This window comes from Macaca nemestrina, chromosome 5 (assembly GCF_043159975.1).
Source record: "Macaca nemestrina isolate mMacNem1 chromosome 5, mMacNem.hap1, whole genome shotgun sequence".
Lineage (NCBI taxonomy): Eukaryota > Metazoa > Chordata > Mammalia > Primates > Cercopithecidae > Macaca > Macaca nemestrina.
Genome location: NC_092129.1, coordinates 111,678,231 through 111,693,640, shown reverse-complemented (window position 1 = coordinate 111,693,640; position 15,410 = coordinate 111,678,231).

Sequence of the window (15,410 nt, the reverse complement as noted above, 5' to 3'; positions counted from 1 at the left end):
TACCTTTTACAATAATTAATTTATATTAATAGATAATCCCTGCACAAAATACATGTTTAAAAGGAAGAAATTAAATGATAGCTAGGTCTGCCACCCACTCTGTATGACAGCCGATCTATTTAATCCTCTTTCATAGTTTTTATTAATAATTTTTATCTATCTTTCTGGAGATATTCCAAGTGTTTATGAGTATATGAATACATTTATAATTTTAAGCCGTGTATAATTTACAAAGTGTTATAAGTTCTAGCTTTTTTCTCAAAATAGTATAACTCATTGAGTATTTCATATTGAAACAAATAGAGCTGCCTTTGTGTTTTTTGACTTCTGCCTAGCATATCTATTAACACTGCCTACCCTCATTTACTAAATTGTCTCATATATGGACATTTGGGTTGTTTTCAATCTTTTATTATTACAACTAATGATTCAATAATTATTTTGATACATAAACCTCTGAAAATTTTTTGAAATACAGATGAAGGATAAATTCCTAAAGGTAAAAATTCTGGATAGAAGAATAGGTGTATTCACAATAGATAGATAGTAGATAGACAATTAGATTGCCAAATTTTACTCCATAGTAATTGATGAAATCACTTTTTGTGATTTTTAAAAAATTTTTAATGTTTTTTGGTACATAGTAGGTATATACATTTATGGGGTACATGAGATATTTTGATACAGCATGCAATGCATAGTAATCACATAAGGATAAATGGAGTATCCATGACCTCAAGCATTTATCATCTGTGTTACAATCTAATTATACTTTTAAAATGTACAATAGATAGTTGTTAACTGTAGTCACTCTATTGTTCTATCAGATACTAGATCTCATTCATTCTACATAACTATATTTTTGTACCCATTAACAAAACCATTCCTAGCCCCTGGTAACCATTATTCTACCCTCTAATCTCCATGAGTTCAGTTGTTTTCATTTTTAGCTCCCAGCAATAAGTGAGAACATGTGAATTTTGACTTTCTGTGCCTGGCTAATTTCACTTAACATAATGACTTCTGGTTCCATCCATGTTGCTGCAAATAACAGGATCTTATCCTTTTTTACTGTGTACAAGTAGTACATTTTCTTTATTCATTTTTTGGTGGACACTTAGGTTGCTTCCAAATCTTGGCTATTGTGAGCAGTGCTGCAACAAACATGGGAGGGCAGATAGCTCTTCAATATACTGATTTCTTTTCAGCATAGTAATAGGAATTGCATTGAATCTATAGGTTACTTTGTGTAGTCTGGATATTTTAGCAGTGTTGATTCTTCCAAAACATGAACATAAAATATATTTCAACTTTTTTGTGTCCTTTTCAATTTTTTTCATCAGTGTGCTACAGTTTTCATTGCAGAAATCTTTCACTTTTTGGGTTAATTTAATTCTTAGGTATTGTATTTTATTTGTGGTTATTTTAAATGGAATTACTTTCTTGATTTCTTTTTTAGATTGTTTGCTGTTGGCATATATAAATAGTACTGATTTTTGTATGTTTATTTCATATCCTGCAACTTTACTGAATTTGTTTATTAGTTCTAACAGTTTTTTTTTTTTGTGGAGTTTTTAGGTTTTTCCAAATGTAAGATCGTATCATGTGCAAACAAAAAAATTTGACTTCTGCTGTTTCAATTTGTATGCCCTGTATTTCTTTCTCTTGTCTGATTGCTCTAGTTGGACTTCCATACTATATTGAATAACAGTGGTGAAAGTGGGTATCCTTGTTGTGTTCTAGATCTTAGAGGAAAGTCTTCAGTTTTCCCCCATTCAGTGTACTATTTGAGGGTCTGTCATATATGGCTTTTATTATGTTGAGGTATGTTCCTTTTATACCCAGATTTTTTAGGGGTTTCTATCATAAAGGGATGTTGAACTTCAGCAAATGCCTTTTTAGCATCAATTGAAATGATTGTATGGTTTTTGTTCTTCTTTCTGTTGATATGATGTATCACATTGATTGATTTGAATATGTTGAACCATGTTTGCATCTCAAGGGTAAAACCCACTTGGTCATGATGAATGACTTTTTAATGTGTTGTTGAATTTGATTTGCTAGTATTTTGTTAAGAATTTTTGCATCATTGTTCAAGGATATTGGCATGTAGTTTGTTTTTTGATGTATCTTCTGTCTGAATTTGGTATTAGGGTAATGTGGGCCATGTAGAACAAGTTTGGGAGTATTCCCTCCTCCTCTACTTTATAGAATAATTTGAATAGGATTGGTATTAGTTCCTACTTAAAGGTTTGGTAAAATTCAGCAGTGAAGCCATTGGGTCTGGGCTTTTCTTTCATGAGAGACTATTATGGCTTTGATATCATTACTTGCTATTGGTCTGTTAAGATTTTGGTTTCTTCATAGTTCAATCCTGGCAAATTATATGGGTCTAGGGATTTATCCATTTCTTCCAGATTTTTATAGTTGCTCATAGTAGCCTCTAATGACCCTTTGAATTTCTGTATTCTTGGTTGTAATATTTCCTTTCCATCATTTCTAATTTTATTTGGGTCTTCTTTTTTTTCTTTTAAAACAACTGTTCGTTTTGTTGATATTTTGCATTGTTTTCTTCATTTCAGCTTTATTTATACATGATCTTTATTATTTCTTTAGTTCTATTATTTCTGGATTTAGATTGCTCTTGCTTTTCTATTTAAGATATATTGTTAGGTTTTTTATTTGAAGTTTTCTTCTACTTTTTTGATGTAGACACTTATAGCTAAAAATTTTCCTCGTATTACAGCCTTCACTATATCCCATAGGTTTTGGTATGTTACATTTCCATTATCATTTGTTTCAATAAATTTTATTTTAAATTTTTTTATTGACCCTCTGAAAGAGCATATTGCTTAACTTCCATGTGTCCAGACCATCTCCAAAATTCCTCTTGTTATTTATTTCCTAGTTGTATTCAATTGTGGTCATAACTACAATTACCATATTATCTTGTTTAATTGGCAACCTTGCATTATGTACCAACCTTCTTTGTCTCTTTTTATAGTTTTTGTCTTCAAACATTTTTTTTTCTGCTCTAAGTATAGCTATCCTTGCTCTTTTCTGATTTTCATTTGCCTGTAGTATCTTTTGCCAGCCATTTATTTTTATTCTATGTGTGTCTTTATTGATGAAGTGTTCTTTTTAGGCAACAAATCAATGGATCTTTTCTAAAATTTATTTCACCACTCCATGTCTTTTTATTTTATGATATCACTGTTTTAAAAAAAATTCCTTCAGGGACCAAATAACTAAATAATAATATGCTGTAGTTAACAATATCTTTATACCTCAATAACAAAATGGGACTACCTCATAAATTTAAAGTGACTATATAATTATAACCCAAATAGTTTAATTCCAGAATCAAACTTTGAGAGAACTGAGGAGGAGAAGGCAGGCAGAGAGATCCCTGTGGTGTAATATTTTGGTTTTTGCTTCAGGATTTTTGTTGGAGTCATTTAAAAATTAAATCAAAATACATTTTGTACGCAATGCTAGTTTGATTTAGTCTAAAATAACCTAATTTACATAGAATACAGGGGAAAGGATTCTGTGGCTATATATTTTTCACAGTTGTTTGCTTGCATTTAGTTAGGACTTGCAAGATATATAGAACATAATCACGTACTAACTCATACACTGTTTTGAACTTCCAGTCTAGAAGAAGGATATGCTTAGTTTTTCTCTTTTATTATTTATTTATTCATGAGTGCAGTGGTGCAAGCTTGGCTCACTGCAACCTCTGCCTCCCAAGTTCAAGCAGTTCTCCTGCCTCAGCCTCCCTAATAGCTGGGACTACAGGCATGTGCCACCACGCCCAGCTAATTTCTGTGTATTTAGCAGAGACTGGGTTTCACCATGTTGGCCAGAATGGTCTTGATCTCTTGACCTTGTGATCTGCCTGCCTCGACTTCCCAAAGTGCTGGGATTACAGATGTGAGCCACTGTCGCTGTCCAGTTTGTATATATTATAATAGCAAAAAAGAGTGTGAAAGACACATTCAATTTTGGACTCTGAAATTTGGTATTTTCAAATTTCATATCTCATCTGCTTTCCTTGTCTAACTCTCCAGGACAAGAAAAGCTCATATATTTCCTTGATCTCTTCTTAACACCCTCAAGTGTCTTCAGAAAGGGTTTATATATTGATTGACATGAAAACATTTATTGATGAATATTTTATGCATTAAATAAATATAATAAACTCTGATTGCCTATGGCACAATGTAGATATTAACTTCTCTTTTTAAAGGAAAGAATCCATTAAGGAAAACACTGCAAAATCATAATAGACTTGAGTAAAAATCCACAATAATTTCCCATTTCATAAACAAAGTCATTTTAAGTACATTAGAAAATACTAATTTTTATTTTAGCTATTTTCAAGGCTCATGTTCATGCATTATATTTTTATCAATTTACAACTTTCAATAGATTTCCATATCCTAGACAATTCAATACTTATTGTATGTCTTCAGAAAACAACAAATTCCCAGTTGTATACGAGCGAATTAATCAGTCTAAATTTTAGAAAGTTAATATCAAACCCATAACACTAAGTCATATAAACTAAGCAATTCTTATGTATTCCTCATGCCATTAAAGAGCCAGTTACTAATGGAAAAGTAATTTGCGCACATACACCCTTGCACACTCAGTCACATGCACACACAAGCATCATTTTTTATTAACTGAACCAATTACTTTTTGTCAAATAACTGGTGAATTAAACATTGTAAATAGCTAAATCTCCCTTTTGGTCAGGTTAGATTATTACAAGTCTCACTGTACACTCAACTCAAAGTTTCAGCTCATCTAAGACTAAACCAGGAAGAAGTTGAATCCCTGAATAGACCAATAACAGGTTCTGAAGTTGAGGCAATAATTAATAGCCTACCAACCAAAAAAAGTCTACTACCAGAAGGATTCATAGCTGAATTCTACCAGAGGTACAAGGAGGAGCTGGTACCATTCCTTCTGAAACTAATCCAATCAATAGAAAAAGAGGGAATCCTCCCTAACTCATTTTATGAGGCCAGCATCATCCTGATACCGAAGCCTGGCAGAGATAAAACAAAAAAAGAGAATTTTAGGCCAATATCCCTGATGAACATCGATGCAAAAATACTCAATAAAATACTGGCAAACCGAATCCAGCAGCACATCAAAAAGCTTATCCACCGTGATCAAGTGGGCTTCATCCCTGGGATGCAAGGCTGGTTCAACATATGCAAATCAATAAATGTAATCCAGCATATAAACAGAACCAAAGACAAAAACCACATGATTATCTCAATAGATGCAGAAAAGGCCTTTGACAAAATTCAACAGCACTTCATGCTAAAAACTCTCAATAAATTTGGTATTGATGGGACGTATCTCAAAATAATAAGAGCTATTTATGACACACCCACAGCCAATAGCATACTGAATGGGCAAAAACTGGAAGCATTCCCTTTGAAAACTGCCACAAGACAGGGATGCCCTCTCTCACCACTCCTATTCCACATAGTGTTGGAAGTTCTGGCCAGGACAATCAGGCAGGAGAAAGAAATAAAGGGTATTCAATTAGGAAAATAGGAAGTAAAATTGTCCCTGTTTGCAGATGACATGATTGTATATTTAGAAAACCCCATTGTCTCAGCCCAAAATCTCCTTAAGCTGATAAGCAACTTCAGCAAAGTCTCAGGATACAAAATCAATGTGCAAAAATCACAAGCATTCTTATATACCATTAACAGACAAACAGAGAGCCAAATCATGAGTGAACTCCCATTCACAATTGCTTCAAAGAGAACAAAATACCTAGGAAACCAACTTACAAGGGATGTGAAGGATCTCTTCAAGGAGAACTGCAAACCACTGCTCAATGAAATAAAAGAGGACACAAAAAAATGGAAGAACATTCCATGCTCATGGATAGGAAGAATCAATATTGAGAAAATGGCCATACTGCCCAAGGGAATTTATACATTCAATGCCATCCCCATCAAGCTACCAATGACTTTCTTCACAGAATTGGAAAAAACTACTTTAAAGTTCACATGGAACCAAAAAAGAGCCCACATTGCCAACACAATCCTAAGACAAAAGAACAAACCTGGAGGAATCACACTGCCTGACTTCAAACTATACTGTAAGACTACAGTAATCAAAACAGCATGGTACTGGTACCAAAACAGAGATATAGACCAATGGAACAGAACAGAGCCCTCAGAAATAATATCACACATCTACAACCATCTGATCTTTGACAAACATGACAAAAACAAGCAATGGGGAAAGGATTCCCTATTTAATAAATGGTGCTGGGAAAACTGGCTAGCCATATGTAGAAAGTTGAAACTGGATCCCTTCCTTATACCTTATACAAAAATTAATTCAAGATGGATTAAAGCCTTAAGTGTAAGACCTAACACCATAAAAACCCTAGAAGAAAACCTATGTAATTCAGGACATAGGCATGGTCAAGGACTTCATGTCTAAATCACCAAAAGCAATGGCAACAAAAGCCAAAATTGACAAATGGGATCTAATTAAACTAAAGAGTTTCTGCACAGCAAAAGAAACTACCATCAAAGCATACAGGCAACCTACAGAATGGGAGAACATTTTTGCCATCTACTCATCTGACAAAGGGCTAATATCCAGAATCTACAAAGAATTCAAACAAATTTACAAGGAAAATTAATTCAAGATCGATTAGAGACTTAAATGTTAGACCTAAAACCATAAAAACCCTAGAAGATAACCTAGGTAATACCATTCAGGACATAGGCATGGGCAAAGACTTCATGTCTAAAACACCAAAAGCAATGGCAACAAAAGCCAAAATCGACAAATGGGATCTAATTAAACTAAAGAGCTTCTGCACAGCAAAAGAAACTACCATCAGAGTGAACAGGCAACCTACAGAATGGGAGAAAGTTTTTGTAATTTACTCATCTGACAAAGGTCTAATATCCAGAACCTCTAAAGGACTCAAACAAATTTACAAGAAAAAAGCAAACAACCCCATCAAAAAGTGGGCAAAGGATATGAACAGACACTTCTCAAAAGAAGACATTCATGCAGCCAACAGACACATGAAAAAATGCTCATCATCACTCACCATCAGAGAAATGCAAATCAAAACCACAATGAGATACCATCTCACACCAGTTAGAATGGCAATAATTAAAAAGTCAGGAAACAACAGGTGCTGGAGAGGATGTGGAGAAATAGGAACACTTTTACACTGTTGGTGGGAGTGTAAACTAGTTCAACCATAGTGGAAGACAGTGTGGTGATTCCTCAAGGATCTAGAACTAGAAATACCATTTGACCCAGCCATCCCATGACTGTGTATATACCCAAAGGATTATAAATCATGCTGCTCTAAAGACACATGCACACATATGTTTATTGTGGCACTATTCACAATAACGAAGACTTGGAACCAACCCAATGTCCATCAATGATAGACTGGATTAAGAAAATGTGGCACATAGACACCATGGAATACTATACAGCCATAAAAAATGATGAGTTCATGTCCTTTGTAGGGACATGGATGAAACTGGAAACCATCATTCTGAGCAAACTATTGCAAGGAGAGAAAACCAAACACCACCATGTTCTCACACATAGGTGGGAATTGAACAGTGAGAACACTTGGACACAGGGTGGGAAACATCACACACCAGGGCCTGTCATGGGGTTGGAGGAGAGGGGAGGGATAGCATTAGGAGATATACCTAATGTAAATGATGAGTTAATGGGTGCAGCACACTAACATGGCACATATTTACATATGTAACAAACTTACACGTTATGCACTTGTACCCTAGAACTTAGGGTATTTTTTTTATTATACTTTATGTGAAAAAAAAAGTTTCAGCTCATCTAAACATATATAAATATAGCATTGTAATTTACACTACATATGTCTCTCATAACACATTATATACTTTTTTCCTTCTTCCAGGGGATGAAGTAGAAATGTATACATTCTCCTGACCCCATTAGACTAATGGTGATATATAAGGTGACTTACCCAAAGTCACACATCAAATCCTCACAACTGCCTTATATATGCAGTATCTGTAGAATGGATCAATAATACTGAGTTTATAAGGGCTTAAAACTGTGTCTGTCACATACCAAATCATTGCTTAATAAATAATAAATGCTCTATTAAGAAGATGGATGATTGGTTTTCTGTCCTTGCGATAGTTTGCTCAGAATGATGCCAAACACCACATGTTTTCATTCACAGGTGAGAATTGAACAATGAGAACACTTGTAGACAGGGTGTGGAACATCACACACTGGGGCCTGTAGTGGGGTCGGGGGATGGGGGAGGGATAGCATTAGGAGATATCCCTAATGTAGATGACGAGTTAATGGGTGCAGCACACCAACATGGCACATATATACATATGTAAAAAACCTGCACATTATGCATGTGTACCCCAGTACTTAAAGTATAATAATAATTTTTTTAAAAGAAGAAGATGGATGAATCACTATTACCATGAGTCTCCAGCTAGGTCCAGGACCTATTTGCATATATAAAGCTTACCTTTTGAAGTCGAGTTTGTTGAAAAAGAACTCAGAATTTGGAACCCTTATAATAGATTAATTCATGCAATCTTTATAACAACTCTGTGAAGTAGTTGCTATTGTTAGCCACATTTCACAGATGAGGAAACTAAGTCACAGAGTCAAGTCACTGGCTAATTTGTTATAGTTTATAAAACAAGGATTTGAAGCTAAGTAGTTTGATTCAATGGCAAGGACAGTAAAGCCCTGCATTATATTGTCGTAAGAACATAGACTCTCTGAGGCTCAAGGATTCCAGAAAGAGAATTCTTTCTGTAGATACATTTAAGGTCTACAAGGGAAACCTTAAACAAAGGCAGGAGCAAGTGAGAAAGCTATTTAATAGAAGGACGAATTCTCTCAGCTTTTTATCCTGCTCCTAACAATACCTGTTTTAGGAGCAGTGTATAGGACATAATGTGCATGTGTATCTCATGTTGTGATTGGTCTTTTGAAAGATTCCTTGGTGGACACTGAAAACAAAAAAGATAAAAAGTAATGAATCAGGCCAGTTATGGTGGCTCACACCTGTACCAGCACCTTGGCAGGCCAAGGGAGAAAGATTGCTTGAGCCCAGGAATTTGAGGCCAGCCAAGGCAATGCGGGGAGACCCCCATTGCTACAAAAAAAAGTTATTTAAAAATTAGCCATGTGTATTGGTGTGCATTTGTGCTCCCAGCAACTCAGAAAGCTGAAATAAGAGGATCACTTGAGCCCAATAGGTCAAGGCTGAAGTGATATACTCACACTATTGCACTCCAGTCTGGGTGACAGAGCAAGACCCTGTCTCAATGAAAAGATAGTAGATAGTGATTCTCTATCTCAATAAAAAGAAAGTAATGAATCAAAGAAGATTATCAAAATAATCATCCAATCACAAAATAAAAGAGAAAAAGGAAATAATAAAACATCACAAACAAGCATAAAACAACTGAAAAATAGCAGTAGTAAGTCCTTACCTATCAATAATTATCTTGAATGTGAATGGATTAAATTTTCCAATCAAAACACATAGAATGGCCAAATAGATTTTTTTGAAAGAACAACAATATATTGCCTACAAAAGATTCACTTCACACTTAAAGACACAGACTGAAGAAGGCATGGGCAAAGATAATTCATCCAAATAGAAACAAAAATAGAGCAGAGGAAGCTATACTTATATCAGATGAAAGAGACATTAAGTAAAAAATTATAAAAAGAGACAACATAATCATATAATGAAAAGGGAGTGCATTCATACAAAGATACAAAAATCATAAGTATATATGCACCCAACAGCAGAGCACCTGAAGCAAATATGAAGCAAATAATAATCTATTTGAAGGAAGAGATAGACTGTGATGAAATAATAGTGGACAATTTAATACCTCACTTCTAGTGACAGAAATATAATCCAGACAGCAAATCAATAAGGAAGCATTGGAATAAAGTCTAAGCACTTTAGACTAAAGGGACTTGACGGTTGTATACATAACATGCTATCCAGAAGCAGAAGAATACACCTTCTTCCCAGGAACTCATGAAACATTCTTCAGCATAGATCATATGTTAGACTGCAAAACAAGTATTAACAAATTTAAGAAGATTGAAATCATATCATGTATCTTTTCTGACCATCCTAGTTCTAAACTAACAATGAATAGTGGAAGGAATTTTAGAAAATTAGCAACCACATGAAATGTAAATAACATGCTTCTGAACAACCAAAGTATCAAAAAAGAAATTAAAAGTGAAATTTAAAAAATATTTGGTAACATATGAAAATGGAAACACAATATGCCAAAACTTATGAAATTCAGCAAACATGATACAAAGTGGGGAGTTTACAGCAATAAAATTCTACATCAAAAAAGAAAGAGGAGCCAAGATGGACCACTAGATACAGCCAGAAGGAACATCTCCCACCAAGAGATCAGGACATTGGGAAGACTGGTACATTCTGAACAGATCTTTAGAAGGAAGGAACTGAAAGGTGAATAGGGAAGGATGCAGATGCTAGGATTAAAGGGGAGAAAGCCAGGAACCTAGCACAGGGCTGCTGAGCACCAGAACTCACTCCTGGCCCCCAGCGATTCCTGGGGAAGGGGTGAATTGAACAGGTGAGGAGTAGCCCATTATCACCCTGGACCTCCAGAATCCTAAAAGCAGGAGACCCCATGACATCAATGGACACTTGACTTGGTAGGGAGAGTTGCTTAAAGAAGTGTCAGGAAACTTTGCATAGAACTCCAGGCTGTAGAGTTTGGCAAGGGAACAGCTGTAGCAAAGTATGGGAGATGAGCAGAGCTGCCCATATCCCACAGCTTGCCATTCTCCTCTAAAAATAATGTAGCCTTAGAGTGACTTTCAAACCTGGACAGAGCAGAGCAGTCTTGTCCAAGTGATGAGTCTAGTCTGATCTGAGCACCCCATGTCTGCTGGCCTCTCCTTGGGATCCAGCGTCACTGCACCCTCTTGTAGGGCAGCCTCATTGCCAAACCAGGGTGCTTCCTGGAGACCCTCATCATAACTCCTTTGCTGGAAGGCTTATGCCTGACTGTTGGAGAGCTTCAGCAGACTGGCCTCCACTGAGGCGTACCAGCCCACCCATAGCTTCCTATCACCGCAGCATTGGCCCTCTGCTTTGCTGGCACACATTTTCTATACGCTCCACACAACATGGACATGCAGAACCTTACTAATTATTATTATTGATTTGCTGTCTAGATGATATTTATATTGCTAGAAGTGAGGTATTAAATTCCCCACTATTATTTCATTGCAGTCTATCTCTCCCTTCACATAGATTAATACTAGCTTCATATTTGCTTCAGGCACTATGATGTTGGCTGCATATATATTTACAATTTTTATATCATCATATGAATTTACTCCTTTATCAATATATAATAAACTTTGTCTTTTTTAACAGTTTTTTAAAGTATATTTCATCTGATATTAGCTCTATTCATCTTCCTATTTGTATGAAATAGATTTGTCCATGCAGGTGCACTTGTGTGGATGGAACTTGCCTCTGTGACCCTGCCAGTGTGCAAGTGCACGCACACCCTGCCACCCCACCACTGTCGGTGGGAGCATACCTGCTGTCCTCCTGTTCTTGGAAAACAAGAGCAAACCAACCCCAAAGCAGGAAGAAGACAAAAAATTACCAAAATCAGAGCTGAACTGAATGCAACTGAGCTACTTAAAACCATATTAAAAATCAACACTTCCATGAGTTTGCACTTTGTAAAAATAAATAATATTGACAGAAAACTAGTTAGACTAAAAATAAAAAGGAACGAAGATCCATATAAACACAATCAGAAATGATGAAGGGGACATTACCACTGACCCCACCAAAATATAAATACCTCTCAGAGTCTACTATGAACACCTCTATGCACACAAATGACAAAATATAGAAAAAATTAATAAATTGCTAGAAACAATTTCCCAAGGTTGAACAAGGGAGAAATTGAATCCCTGAACTAACAAATAATGACTTCTGAATTGAATCAGTAATAAAAAGCCTACCAACCAGAAAAAGCTTAGGACCAGCCAAACATATATTCACAGTCAAATTCTACCAGATATATAAAGAAAAGATGTTATAATTCCTACTGAAACTATTTCAGAAAGTTGAGGAGAGACTCTTCCTTAACTTACTCCATGAGGCCAGCATCATCCTGATACCAAAACCTGGCAGAGACACAACAAAAAAGAAAACTTTGGGTCATATGCTTGATGAACATAATGTGCAAAAATCTCAACAAAATAGTAGCAAACCATCAAAAATCTAATCCATCGTGATCAAGTAGGCTTTATTCCTGGAATGCAAACTTGGTTCAACATGCAAATCAATAAATGTGATTCATCATATAAACAGGTATAAAGACAAAACCACACGATCACCTCAACAGATACAGAAAAGACTGCAGATAAAATTCAACATTCCTTTATGTTAAAAACCCTCAACAAATTAGACAATGAAGAAATATATCTGAAAATAATCAGAGCCATCTATAACAAACCCACAGCCAACATCATACTGAATGGCCAAAAGCTGGAAGCATTCCTCTTGAGACCTGGAGCAAGCCAAGGATGCTCATCCTCACCACTCCTGTTTAGCACAGTACTGGAAGTCCTAGCCAGAACAATCAGGCAAGAGAAGGAAATAAAAGGCATTCGAATTGGAATAGAAGAAGTCAAGGTATCCCTGTTTACAGACATTGTGATTATATACCTAGAAAACTCCATAGTCTGCACCCCAAAGTTCCTAGATCTGATAAACAACTTCAGGAAACTTTCAAGATATACAGTTAATTCACAAAAATGAGTAACATATCTATATACCAACAACACCCAAGCTAGAGCCAAATCAATTCCATTTATAATAGCCACAAAAAGAATTAAGTACCTGGGAATACAGCTAACCAGGGAGGTAAAATACTTCACAAGGATAATTACAAAGCATTACTGAAAGAAATTAGAGTTGAAATGAACAAATGGAAACACATTCGATGCTATAGGTAAGAAGGATCAATATTGTTAAAATGGCCATACTACCCAAAGAAATTTACAGGTTCAATGCTATTCCTATCACTCTACAAATGACATTCTTCAGATAATTAGTAATAACTATTTTAAAATTGATATGGAACCAAAAAAGAGCATGGATATTTGAGGCAGTCCTAACCAAAAAGAAAAAGGCTGTAGGCATCACATTACCCACCTTCAAACCATACTACAATGCCACAGTAATAAAATAGCATGGTACTTGTGAAAAAACAAAAACAAACAAAAGATGCATAGACCAATGGAATAGAGAGACCAGTAATAATGCTGTACATCTGCAACCATCTGATCTTGAATAAAGTTGATAAAAACAAGCAATGGGAAAAGGACTCATTTTTCAATAAATGATGCTATGATACATTGCTAGCCATGTGCAGAAGATTGAAGCTGGAACTCTTTCTTACACCATATACAAAAATCAACTAAAAGATAGGTTAAAGACTTAAATGTAAAATGTAAAACTATAAAAACTCTGAAAGATAACCTAGAATATCTGGAAGATAACCTAGGAAATACTGTTTTGGACAATATTTTTTTTATAAAGTCACTGGCAAATTTTTTTTTATAAAATTTATTTTTATAAAGCCACCAAAAGCAATTGCAACAAAACCGAAAATTGACAACTGGTACCTAATTACACTAAAGAGCTTCTGCTCCTTGCACATTTTTGGTTGGAATGTAAATCGATACAGCCATTATGAAAAACTATATGAAAGTTCCTCAAAAAATTAAAAAATAGAACTTATGATCCAGTAATACAACTACTGGCTATATATCCAAAGGAAATAAGATCAGTATGTTGAAGAGAAATCTATATTCTCATGTTCATTGAGTATTATTCATGACAGATAATATATGCAATCAACCTAATTGTCCAAACTGATTAATGGGTAAAGAATGTCTTATACATACACAACAAAGTACTACTCAGCGCCTAAAAAGAAGGAAATCCTGTCATATGCAGCAACATGGACACACCTGAAGGATATTACATTAAGTGAAATAAGTCAGACACAGAAGGACAAATATTGCATGATCTCACTTATGTGTGGAATATTAAAAACTTGAACTCATAAAGGTAGGGAGTGAATGGTGGTTACCATGAGCTGGGAGTGGGGGGTTGGGGAGTTGTTCGTCAAAGGATAAGAAATTTCAACTAGTTGAGAGGAACAAGTTTGAGGGATCTATTGTATAACATGGTGTCAATAGTTGGTGACAATGTATTGTATCACTGAAAATTGCTAAGAGAAAATTTTAAGTGATCTCACCACAAGAACTGTATGTGATGTAATATAAATGTTAAATATCATGATTTAGTCAACCACAATGTAGGCATATAAAAAAATTTTTGCACATGATAAATATGCAGATGTTCTTTGAATTACAATGGGGTTACCTCCTGATAAATGCATTATAAGTTGAAAATATTGGAAGACAAAAGTGCCTTTAATACTCCTAACCTTCCAAACATCATAACTTAGCCTAGCCCAAATGGAAAGTGCCCAGGGCAGTTACATTAGCCTACAGTTGGACAAAATCATCTATCACAAAGCCTGCTTTGTAATAAAGTATTGAATATCTAGTGTAATTTGTTGAATACTGTACTGAAAATAAAACCAAAATGGTTGTATGGGTACTCTAAGTACAATTTCTACCAAATGAGTATTGCTTTTGCTCTATTGTAATGTCAACAAATCAAAAGTCAAACCTTTGTAAGTCAGGGACTGTCTGTTTAAAATTTTTCTTTGTCAATGAAAAAATAAATTATTTTAAAATATTTGTATTTTAAAATATTAATTTCCAATTTTTATTGCTATCATATATAGTATTGATTTTTTACACTGACTTTTTAATTATGACTTTTCTAAACATATTCTTTTTGGCACTGCATAGACAGCCACTCATTTGCCTGTGTGAAGAACCAATTCTGGCCACAAACAGTAAGAAACACCGAAGACCAACACTGAAATGGAGGCCCTGTTTTTAGTGGCTTCCACTGATTGTGCCAGCCCACTACTGACCTTTTTCACTTTTGGAAAACTTTGATTTGCTTTCTACTTTGATTAGACATGGAGGCCTCAAAGTCCGTCATGACATCAGTATACCATCTAGTCATAGGTATACCATCTAGGTCTTTCATGATTAAGCCCCAGTGAACCTCATATGTGACTATAATTATGATATTTTTCATATAACTGTCAGCTTACAAGGCAAACAAAAATGAACTACAAAAAGTGGCGGGCCCCCAAACAACAAAATAAATGTAC